At 42.1% G+C, this 11,815-nt stretch overlaps 1 protein-coding gene across 1 annotated transcript in view; it reads right to left on the reverse strand.

Annotated features, from left to right (window-relative positions):
* Positions 1-108, reverse strand: part of LOC143033316 (uncharacterized) — a 7,736-nt gene extending 7,628 nt beyond the window's left edge. The window contains exon 1 of the mRNA XM_076198609.1: positions 1-108. This exon is cut by the window's left edge and continues 439 nt beyond it. The gene's annotated coding sequence lies outside the window, so the exon portion shown is untranslated.
* Between the last annotated feature and the right edge of the window lie 11,707 nt (positions 109-11,815).

Raw genomic sequence — 11,815 nt, forward strand, 5'->3', positions numbered from 1 at the left:
GTCTCACGAGTAGAGTGAGACAGCAAGGCTTTTCGTGAGAGTAGTGATGAATTCTTCTTCAAATACCCGGGGCGCCTCACGGAATGAAGGGCATCCCAGTTGGGCTGCGACTATATGGAGAGGTACAGCGTCGTATACCCAGCGTGCGGAGGTGGAGGTGGTGGGAGAGGTGGTGGTGGTGGCGCTGGAGGGAGTGGAGAAGAGGTAGTAGTGGTGGAGGAAGTGACGGAGAAGATTTGATGGTGGTGATGGTAGCGGTGGTGGGGGAAATGGTGAATGAAGGGAAAGTCTTTGGTGTTTATTTATTTATTTTATTTCTTATATATTTTTTAAGGTGTAAATGGATAGAAGCATATGCATATGCATATGTGCGTGCGCATATACACGTATACACACACACACACACACAAACACACACACACACACACACACACACAAACACACACACACACAAAGTATCACATAAAGTGAAAAAAACAACGAATAAAAACACACACGAAGGGAGTGCCAATGGCAATAAAAATTCATTCTGCATTTGAAGAGATTGAAAGGTATGTGTAGAGTGTATATTTAGTTCTACATTGTTGAATTTAAAGTCTGGTAGTGTTCTTTACTTTAATGAACCCGGCAGCTCTCTGGCCTACAAATACAAGGCAAGCTACGTTCAAGACTCGGAGAGTTGCCAGAAACATTTTTATGTACATTATATACAGGGTTGGCAAAACATGGCATAAGTAGCCTGTTACCGTATTCGCATATAGAATATTTGGAAGGTTGGTCGCGTCGGATGGGTGATGCGACGAGAAGCGCCGGATGAGTTTGCTGATTCTATTGTATGTCGAGACCGTGAGATCCTTTGACCCGCACCGCTTCAGTTGTTTGTCTATAAGGAGCGAGGTCCGTTCTGCGCAGGTGTTAAGGCGTCAGTTGGACAGTCAGAGGTTCTGGTCGCTGTTCAGGTCCAGATACAATGGCCGTGTCCCTTGGGAGGAATATCCGGAACAATAAAGGATCTCTGGAGAGTTGCCCTGAGACGTCCAAGTTCGCTCTCGTAGCATACGCGTGCGTGCGCGCGTGTGCACGCTAGGCATCGAAGGGAGATGACAGACATGCTGAATATCGAAGATGATGATATCCCACATACATCCATCCTCCATTTATTTTCCCCTTTTTTCAGCTGCCCGGATCAGATGTAATGCAGTAAGGTACAGCGCCTCCACTGCAGGGTACGGCAGCCGAAACTTGCTTATCCCCCAACGCTTCATTATATGGTGACCATCCCACTTCATTCACTTCAGAATTTATTGAGTGTCACGCCCTAGCATGAACATAATAGGATGTTTCGTAAAAAACCCAATGAATATTGGAATTCCCTCCTTTTATATGTATAGCGTACTTAATGTGAGTAGAGCATGTGTCAGGATTAGAAATGGAGAGAGTGAATGGTTTGAGGTAAAAGTGGGACTTCGTCAGGGATGTGTTACGTCGCCCTGGCTGTTCAACTTATACATGGATAGGGTGGTGTGAGAAGTGAATGCAAGGGCAGTGGGTCAGGGGTTGGAGATGGTTAAAGAAAATGGAGAAAAGTGGGGAAATAAGCCAGTTGTTGTTTGCTGACGACACTGCGTTTGTAGCAGGATCAGAGGAGGGATTGAGGAAGTTAGTGACAGAGTTTGAGAAGGTGTGCGAAAGAAGAAAACTGAAGATAGATATGGGCAAAAGTAAGGTGATGATATGTAAAAGGGGAGAGAGTGGCAGCAGGCTGGAAAGGAGTATTAAGGGAGAGAGACTGGAGGAAGTGGATAGTTTTAGATACTTGGGTGCGAATGTGGCAGGAAAGGGTGGAGGTAGAATGTAGATTGAAAGAAGCGAGTAAATGTCTTGGTGGATTAAAAAGTGTAATGAGAAATATACATTTGGGAATGAATGCTAAGAGGAGGTTATATGAAGGAGTCATTGTGCCAACAGCACTGTATGGGGCAGAAACATGGAACATAAGAGAGGAAGAGAGAAGAAGTTTGAATGTGTTTGAGATTAAATATCTGAGAAGTATGATGGGGGTTACTAGGCTGGATAGAGTGAGAAATGAGGAGGTGAGGAGGAGAACAGGGGTGGAAAGGGAGTTGGGAGATAGGGCTGATGAAAGAGTATTAGGATGGTTTGGACGCATGGAAAGAATGAGTGAAGGAAAGAGGTGTGGAAGGAAGAGGTGGAAGGAGTGAATATGAGGGGGCGTCCTGAGATGAGATGGATGGATGGGGTGAAAGGGGCATTACAAAAGAGATGAATGTCTGTTGAGGAAGGCCGAGAGAGGACAGAAGTTATGGGTGAATGGAGAAGGGTTGTGTATGGATGATGCTGTGATGTATGAGTGGGTGGGGGATGGGGGAGTGAGGTACGAGTAGTATGTATGAAAAATAAATTGACGCAGCCCGAAGGGATTTCTCCCTGTCTTCTCCTTTTCTGCATGAGGGGACGGAGAGGGGGTGGGTGGGTTGCCAAATTAATGATGCAGCCTTGCTGTGGATGTGCTGTGTCTTGCGACACTGCCTCTGACCCAGGGCAGTGGACAGGATGCAGGGATGACCCGTGATCCAGGAGGTGCCAAGATTTGAGGGAGGGAAGAGGGTGGAGGGGAGTGGAGTATGTAGGTGATGGAATGGGTGGGAGTGGTTTTTATGCCTTTTTCTTTTTGGCTACCTCCCTTGTAAGGGGAAAAAAGCCCTTGGTATATGTATGTATGTATGTATATATATATATATATATATATATATATATATATATGTTTTAAATAACCCACTGTCGGAGAAACAAAGCAAAAGAAACAGACAAACTGTATATTTCGACCACTACTGTGGTCCTCTTCAGCAGTAGTGGTCGAAATAAACAGTTCGTCTGTTTCTTTTGCTTTGTTTCTCCAACAGTGGGTTATTTAAAACATTTTACTAAATGTGCTACTACATTTTCGTCTTGTGATATATATATATATATATATATATGTATATATATATATATATATATATATATTTATATATATATATGTATATATATATATATGTATATATATATATGTATATATATATATATATATATATATTGCTGAAACCACGAAGAAATCAAAGACTGGAATACTGAACGTTTTCGTCTATTTAAGACATTTTCATAATCTTAAATAGACGAAAACGTTTAGTACTCAGATTTTTTATTTCCTCGTGGTTTCAGCAAAATATCTTTATTTGCGTGTTTTATGCGATTACTGTTGTAATGTGATATATATATATATATATATATATATATATATATATATACATACATATATATATACATATATATATATATATATATACATATTTATATATATATATATACACGTATATATATATATATATATATATATATATGTGTGTGTGTATGTGTGTGTGTGTGTATGTGTGTGTCTATGTGTGTCCACATCCATATGTATACATTTACATACACACCCATATGTATATATATATATATATATATATATATATATATATATATATATTATATGTGTGTGTGTGTGCGCACGCGCGCGTGCGTGTGTATGTGTGTGCATATAAGTACATATACTTACCTAATTCTAATGTATAGGAAATGAGCAACGCCCGTGGAATCCCTTTATACATGTGTGTGTATGTATGTATACTACTTTGTGTGTGTGTGTACATGCGCACCAACGTACGTGTCAGAGAGGAAGACTTCATGAACGAGAAGCGAGACACACGAGAGGAACAAAAAGTAGCACAGAACTGATTGATCATGAGGTTACTGGTGCAGAAAGTGGGTCTCCTCTGTGAAGGCCTCCTAGCTCGGACAGATGGCAAATATCTCTTCAGACGTTTCACGTGTAATATTCAGAAGTGGGCAGTCCGATTCCGAAGTCCGATTATCCGATTGATCGGATACGCATTTTTGAATCGGATAATCGAATCGGACTAAACCCCCACCCCCGCCAAACGAATCGGGTAATCGGAAGTCCGATTATCAGATTGATCGGATTCGCATTTTAGAATCGGATAATCGAATCGGACTAACTCCCCCAGCCATAGGAATCGGATAATCGGAAGTCCGATTAATCGGATTCGCATTTTAGAATCGGATAATCGGACTGCCGAAGATTTAAAGCGATTTGCGATTTATCCAGGTCGATGTTGTCTTTGTTTTTGTTTTTCGGTAATCACTAATCGGATTTCATTTTCTTTTTCGAATCATTCCCACCTCTGGTAATGTTGAAGGGATCATGCAATAGTGGGTAAAGAAGAAATAATACTAAGATTGGCCGTATACGACATTTATATGTGGAAGAATATGTCCTGTTATGGCGATGCGTTTTTTTTTTTTTTTTGTGATTCTTTCTCTTTTGATTTCTTTGATCTTTATTGCCTATTAACAAGTTTGTTGATATATTGTAGGTAGATATTCAGTGATGAAGTCACGTTCAATTGCATCATTACATCTAAACGACATAGTACGTTTATAGTACGTCAACGAATACGTCATCAGTCATTCTCTAGGATACGTTTACGTCAGTTGTGACGGTTATTAGAAAGGAAAAACACTATAATATGTGGCAAGATTTTCTTCGTTAACGTGTAATGTGAAAAGCAAAGTACTAAATCTTAAGCTTAATTGTGCTGTGAAATGCCAATTGTAGTGACGAAAAAATATATAAATATGGGTTTTAAACAATTGTATTTGGAGTATATATTTGATTACGGCGGTGTAATTTTTTTGCACATTGTGTAAATGTATGTTTTTATACATGCGCATACATACACACATAGACACACACACACACACACACATGTATATATATATATATATATGTATATATATAGTATATATATATACATATATATATATATACATATATATATATATATATATATATATATATATATATATATAAATAGGAGGCCATGTTGAATGCATGAATTGAGAAAGTCAACAGCGACCATGGTATTATTGAGCTTGCACTGAATTTTTTCCTTGTCCCTGATGACGAGTTTTTGGACAGGAGTGAGATTGCTGAGAAGTCCAAAAGTCATTTAGAACAGTTTACCTCTTTTATTCTTCCAAACTTCTTTCGACCTGACTAGGTCATCCTGAGGGAAGGAGTTACAATAGGTGATGATGATGATGGTGGTTCCTTTGCTGTTAGAGTGCGGGTCCTGTTTCTTGCGGCCCACCTGTGGCTGTGTTGTGTTATTTGGTGGGTGACATTATGACCTTACTTATTATTATATATATATATATTTTTCCGTATCCGACCTAGTTATGGACCAAAAGGTCTCCTGTCGGCATGCTCCTCCTTTGTAATTCTTTGTAATCCTTTGTTAACCTTTCGCCAGCTCTGACGAATGCTATTTACCATTAGAAGATAGAGTTTTACCTGATGTTCTAGTTAAGTGTATTTGGCTTATCAGATTACCTGCAAAACCTGCCAATATTTTTCGTAACTCTAATGAACAAAATTAATAGATTTCTTCTTTCTAATGGTAGAAAGTGGTCGTCAGGGCTGAAAAAAAAAATTGTTATGGCTGGTGCAGTCTGTCTACTGACTGACGAAGAATGCTGATGGCTATGTCTTATGGGTTATGTGGTCTGTCTTCTTCTGGTAGCATATTCTCGAGTTTTTGTCTATTGTTACAATACGTGATGGGTACATGGGTCTACATGTTGGTCATGCACGGGGAGAGGTCACACGACATGCGCTGTGACCCTTAAACTTGCGTACCTGAAAGTACCAAATATCATTGAATCCCAGTGATAAGGTGATTCAGTTTCATGTGGTCTCTGGCTTCAGTCTGTTACGATGAGACTTATGCATTCAGTCTCTCGTTCAGACTAATGCCAGGCTATTCCATTCAGTAACACGTGAAATGTTTGAGTATTTAATTTTAGATTCGTGATATACAAATGTACACACAGTATACACGAAAGCAAGCACACAAACGTGCAAATGCGCACATACACACGCACACAAACACAACTCACAAGCTCAAGCAAAAATAATGTAAAAATACACACAGAAGTACATACACACGTACACATGGAGACAGAAACACGCACACACAGACACAGATACAGACACACACAAAGACACAGGTACAGGTACATACACAGATACAGACATAAACACAAGCACAGACACAGACAGGCACACGGACGCAAACACAGACACGCACACATACGCAGACACAGACACAGAGGTATGTACAGACATGGACGCCCCCATATACACATACATCCATACATAAACATATGTATAGATACAGTACATAGATATATACAAGACCATACCTAACGGAATTTGACAACCAAATACCACATTCACACGGTCAAACATCACTCCAAACACTTGTTTGACAAACCAAGTTTGACAAACAGTTTGACCGTGTAAATGGCTCTATACAGAAGAGGAACCGGTCCGGTATGATGGATCCGACTCGGGTGGAATGGATAACATTACTTCCTCGCTTCTCTTCAATAACGGAGCTGAACGGAGAACGGAAGCGATCACGTGACCACTGAGCGTGCGAAGCTCTACGTCATCAGTGACGTCACGTCGTCCAACGGATCATTGGCAAGATTGAAATATGGGAAATCATTGTGATTGGATGATGTGAGTGATTATGAAAAAGTGTGTAAAGTATCGGAATGGATAGTAAGAATGTATGTTTTATTCGGACATACCAACTATAGTAATATTCTTGTTTAACATACCCAGTAAGGTATATGATAGAATCATAGAAAGAATCAAAAGATAGCTGAAAAATATATGTGCAGTGTTTGCAAATGGTTTGAGTGGATCAGATATCTATTCTAAGATATCTTAGTGAGAAAACATGTGAGGAAGGAAAGCAATTGTACCAGTGTTTAGTAGATCTAGAAAAGGCATATGACAGGGATGGTAATGAAGATAATGTATGTATAGATACGGTGGGAAGATTTAATGACAATGATGAGTTATCATGAAGAGTATAAAGCTTTTAATAGGTTAGGACAATCAGTGAAGCTATAGTCGTTACTATTTCAAGTTAATATAAATATATATATATATATATATATATATATATATATATATACGTATATATATATACGTATATATATATATATATATATATATATATATATATATATATATATATATATATAAGCAGAATGTTAATATAAACAGTGAACTAGATGAAAAGTACGAAAATCCAACGGCAGTGGAGGTAAGGGCCGAGCATCACAAGAGTGGCAATTGAGCTAATTAAATCTTAAGTTGCATTTTTTCTATCAAATTATAATTTACTATTATAGTATGAGATCGATAAAAATATGCATATATACATACATACATACATACATACATATATATATATATATATATATATATATATATATATATGCATATATATATATGTATATATTGGATGATAATCGAGAAGTGTTATTTTGAAAAATATTAATTAGTATTATTCCCTTTGTGGCAACTTGTAGCTGTTGAACTAGTATCAAGTTGCTGACATTGGTTATTGTATCTAAATCAACCCATTTAATGGAGTTTAAATTTATTCTAGAAAATATCTTAATTAAACTAGTCAGTATCTGTGGGATTCAGTGTATATATTTCTACCTTGTGATTTTGGAAACATTCAGAAATTATCTAGGTCTTCAAGCGCGCGTGTGTGTGTGTGCGCACACACACACACACACACACACACACACACACACACACACACACAACGAGATATGAAGACGGGACATCACGAGCATAGCTCCTCTTCCCGTAAAATACTAGATAAACACACACACACACACACACACACACACATACACACACACACACAGTATATATATATATTACCGTTTGCCTTTTAATTAAAAATGTGGAGGGAAAATAGGCTTAGGAAAAATGGGTCGGAAGGAAAATAGGCAAAGGGGAAATAGGAAAAGGGAAAATGGGTGTCTACAGTATGGGGCAGGTATTCAAATAAGCGGTTTATATGGACCCGGAGTATGCAAATGCCCGGTTTACGTGGAGCCGTAGCATTCAAATAACCGGTTTACATGGTGCCAATGAACTGTTTATATGGAACCGGGGAATCCAAATAAGCTGTTTGTATGAAGTCTGAGTATCCAATTAACCGGTTTATATGATGCCGGTGTATCCAAATAAGCGGTTCGCATGGGTCCAATATGCAAAAAAAAAAAAAAAAAAAAAAAACCGGTTCGTATGGAACAAGGGTACTCATTAGTAATGGCCCCCTATAGAACCGAGATATCCAATAAACGGTTCCTGTGTGGCCGGGGTTATCCAATAAGCGGTTTGCATAGGGCCGAGATATGCAAATAACCGGTTCGTATGGAACCAGACTGATCAATGGTAATAGTTCCTATAGTATGGGGGTATCAAATAAACGGTTCCTATGGAGCAGGGATACCCAATTAAGCGGTTTATATGTAGCCAGCATATGCAATTAAACGAATCGAGTGGGACAGGTTTATCCGTTGGGGCAGTAGTAGTCAAATAAACGGTTCCTATTGGCCCGGGGTGCCCGCATAAACGCTTCTTGTTGTGGCTGGGTTATGCTGCTATTCCTTGTATGGGACCAGATATCCATATTAACAGTTCTATAGTGCCGGAGTATTCAAATAAACGGATCGTATGGAGCCGGAGTATCCATTTAAAGTGTTCGTATGGAGCCTGGTTATGCAATTAAAGGGCTCCTACGGAGCAGGGTTATGCAATTAAACAGGTCTTACTGGTCTGGGGTATCCAAATATATTATTCCAAAGGGTCCTGGGGTATCCAATTAAACGGTTGCTAGAGAGACGGGGGTATGCAATTAAACGATTCAGTGGGTGTATGCAATTAAACGCTCCTTAGGGGGCTGGGGTATCCATATATGCAATTCCTGTGTTTCCGGGGTATCCAATTAAACGGTTCCTGGGGTGCTGGGGGTATACAATTAAACGGTTCCTGGGGCGCTGGGGGTATCCAATTAAACGGTTCCTGGGGTGCTGGGGGTATCCAATTAAACGGTTCCTGGGATGCTAGGGGTATCAAATTAAACGGTTCCTGGGGTGCTAGGGGTTTACAATTAAACGGTTCCTGGTGTGCTGGGGGTATCCAATTAAACGGTTCCTGGGGTGCTGGGGGTATCCAATTAAACGGTTCCTGGGGTGCTGGGGGTATCCAATTAAACGGTTCCTGGGGTGCTGGGGGTATCCAATTAAACGGTTCCTGGGGTGCTGGGGGTATACAATTAAACGGTTCCTGGGGTGCTGGGGGTATCCAATTAAACGGTTCCTAGGGTGCTGGGGGTATACAATTAAACGGTTCCTGGTGTGCTGGGGGTATCCAATTAAACGGTTCCTGGGGTGTGCTGGGGGTATGCAATTAAACGGTTCCTGGGGTGCTAGGGGTATCCAATTAAACGGTTCATGGGGTGCTGGGGATATCCAATTAAACGGTTCCTGGGGTGCTGGTGGTATGCAATTAAACAGTTCCTGGGGTGCTAGGTGTATCCAATCAAACGGTTCCTGGGGTGTGCTGGGGGTATCCAATTAAACAGTTCCTGGGGGTATCCAATTAAACGGTTCCTGGGGTGCTGGGGGTATCTAATTAAACGGTTCCTGGGGTGCTGGGGGTATACAATTAAACGGTTCCTGGGGTGCTGGGGGTATACAATTAAACGGTTCCTGGTGTGCTGGGGGTATACAATTAAACGGTTCCTGGTGTGCTGGGGGTATCCAATTAAACGGTTCCTAGGGTGCTGGGGGTATCCAATTAAACGGTTCCTGGTGTGCTGGGGGTATCCAATTAAACGGTTCCTGGGGTGTGCTGGGGGTATGCAATTAAACGGTTCCTGGGGTGCTGGGGGTATCCAATTAAACGGTTCCTGGGGTGCTGGGGGTATCCAATTAAACGGTTCCTGGGGGTATACAATTAAACGGTTCCTGGGGTGCTGGGGGTATCCAATTAAACGGTTCCTGGGGTGCTGGGGGTATCCAATTAAACGGTTCCTGGTGTGCTGGGGGTATCCAATTAAACGGTTCCTGGTGTGCTGGGGGTATCCAATTAAACGGTTCCTGGGGTGCTGGGGGTATCCAATTAAACGGTTCCTGGTGTGCTGGGGGTATCCAATTAAACGGTTCCTGGGGTGCTGGGGGTATGCAATTAAACGGTTCCTGGTGTGCTAGGGGTATCCAATTAAACGGTTCCTGGGGTGTGCTGGGGGTCTCAAATTAAACGGTTCCTGGGGTGCTGGGGGTATCCAATTAAACGGTTTCTGGTGGTATCCAATTAAACGGTTCCTGGGGTGCTGGGGGTATACAATTAAACGGTTCCTGGGGTGCTGGGGGTATACAATTAAACGGTTCCTGGTGTGCTGGGGGTATCCAATTAAACGGTTCCTGGTGTGCTGTGGGTATCCAATTAAACGGTTCCTAGGGTGCTGGGGGTATCCAATTAAACGGTTCCTGGGTATGCTGGGGGTATCCAATTAAACGGTTCCTGGGGTGCTGGGGGTATCCAATTAAACGGTTCCTGGGGTGCTGGGGGTATCCAATTAAACGATTCCTGGGGTGCTTGGGGTATCCAATTAAACGGTTCCTGGGGTGCTGGGGGTATCCAATTAAACGGTTCCTGGTGTGCTGGGGGTATCCAATTAAACGGTTCCTGGGGTGCTGGGGGTATCCAATTAAACGGTTCCTGGGGTGCTGGGGGTATCCAATTAAACGGTTCCTGGGGTGCTGGGGGTATCCAATTAAACGGTTCCTGGGGTGCTGGGGGTATCCAATTAAACGTTTCCTAGGGTGCTGGGGGTATCCAATTAAACGGTTCCTGGTGTGCTGGGGGTATCCAATTAAACGGTTCCTGGTGTGCTAGGGGTATGCAATTAAACGGTTCCTGGGGGTGCTGGGGGTATCCAATCAAACGGTTCCTTGGGTGTGCTGGGGCTATGCAATTAAACGGTTCCTGGGGGTGCTAGGGATATTCAATTAAACGGTTCCTGGGGTGCTGGGGGTATCCAATTAAAAGGTTCCTGGGGTGCGTGGGGTATCCAATTAAACAATTCCTGGGGTGCTGGGGGTATACAATTAAACGGTTCCTGGTGTGCTGGGGGTACCCAATTAAACGGTTCCTGGGGTGCTGGGGTTATCCAATTAAACTGTTCCTGGGGTGCTGGGGGTATCCAATTAAACCGTTCCTGGGGTGCTGGGGGTATGCAATTAAACGGTTCCTGGGGGTGCTGGGGGTATCCAATAAAACGGTTCCTTGGGTGCAGGGGGTATCCAAATAAACTGTTCCTAGGGTGCTAGGGGTATACAATTTAACAGTTCCTGGGGTGCTGGGGGTATCCAATTAAACGGTTTCTGGTGGTATCCAATTAAACGGTTCCTGGGGTGCTGGGGGTATACAATTAAACGGTTCCTGGGGTGCTGGGGGTATGCAATTAAACGGTTCCTGGGGTGCTGGGGGTATCCAATTAAACGGTTCCTGGGGTGCTGGGGGTATACAATTAAACGGTTCCTGGGGTGCTGGGGGTATACAATTAAACGGTTCCTGGTGTGCTGGGGGTATACAATTAAACGGTTCCTGGTGTGCTGGGGGTATCCAATTAAACGGTTCCTAGGGTGCTGGGGGTATCCAATTAAACGGTTCCTGGTGTGCTGGGGGTATCCAATTAAACGGTTCCTGGTGTGCTGGGGGTATCCAATTAAACGGTTCCTGGGGTGCTGGGGGTATCCAATTAAACGGTTCCTGGTGTGCTGGGGGTATCCAATTAAACGGTTT

The sequence above is a fragment of the Oratosquilla oratoria genome, chromosome 15 (assembly GCF_046742065.1).
Source record: "Oratosquilla oratoria isolate Oo_2021 chromosome 15, ASM4674206v1, whole genome shotgun sequence".
Taxonomy (NCBI): Eukaryota; Metazoa; Arthropoda; class Malacostraca; order Stomatopoda; family Squillidae; genus Oratosquilla; species Oratosquilla oratoria.